This window comes from Sinocyclocheilus rhinocerous, unplaced genomic scaffold (assembly GCF_001515625.1).
Source record: "Sinocyclocheilus rhinocerous isolate Xijiao unplaced genomic scaffold, SAMN03320098_v1.1 scaffold368, whole genome shotgun sequence".
Classification (NCBI taxonomy): Eukaryota; Metazoa; Chordata; class Actinopteri; order Cypriniformes; family Cyprinidae; genus Sinocyclocheilus; species Sinocyclocheilus rhinocerous.
The window spans coordinates 262359-262611 of NW_015664681.1; the positions used below are offsets into that span (position 1 = coordinate 262359).

Here is a 253-nt window from a genome sequence, read left to right on the forward strand (position 1 = left end):
GTAATTAGACATCATTTAGTCGCCAGAGTGAAGATTTAGTCGCATATGCGAGTGATTTACTCGCAATGTAGAGGGTTGGCTCTGTATACAAACAAAACTACTTTCAGACAGTTACTCTATTGAAAATGGCTTGTATTGTGGTAAAGATTAAGATCGTATAGTCACCCAAGTAGCTGCTAGAAAGTCACTTCGTAGTGCTTAAATTTCCCAAACAAACGCAATTGAGGAAAAATAAAAAGCCCTCTATTATTGT

At 36.8% G+C, this 253-nt stretch overlaps 1 protein-coding gene across 1 annotated transcript in view; it reads right to left on the reverse strand.

Moving 5' to 3' along the window:
* The window catches only part of cpeb1b (cytoplasmic polyadenylation element binding protein 1b), a 10176-nt gene that overhangs the window by 7362 nt on the left and 2561 nt on the right, over positions 1-253 (reverse strand). The gene's annotated exons all lie outside the window — the stretch shown is intronic.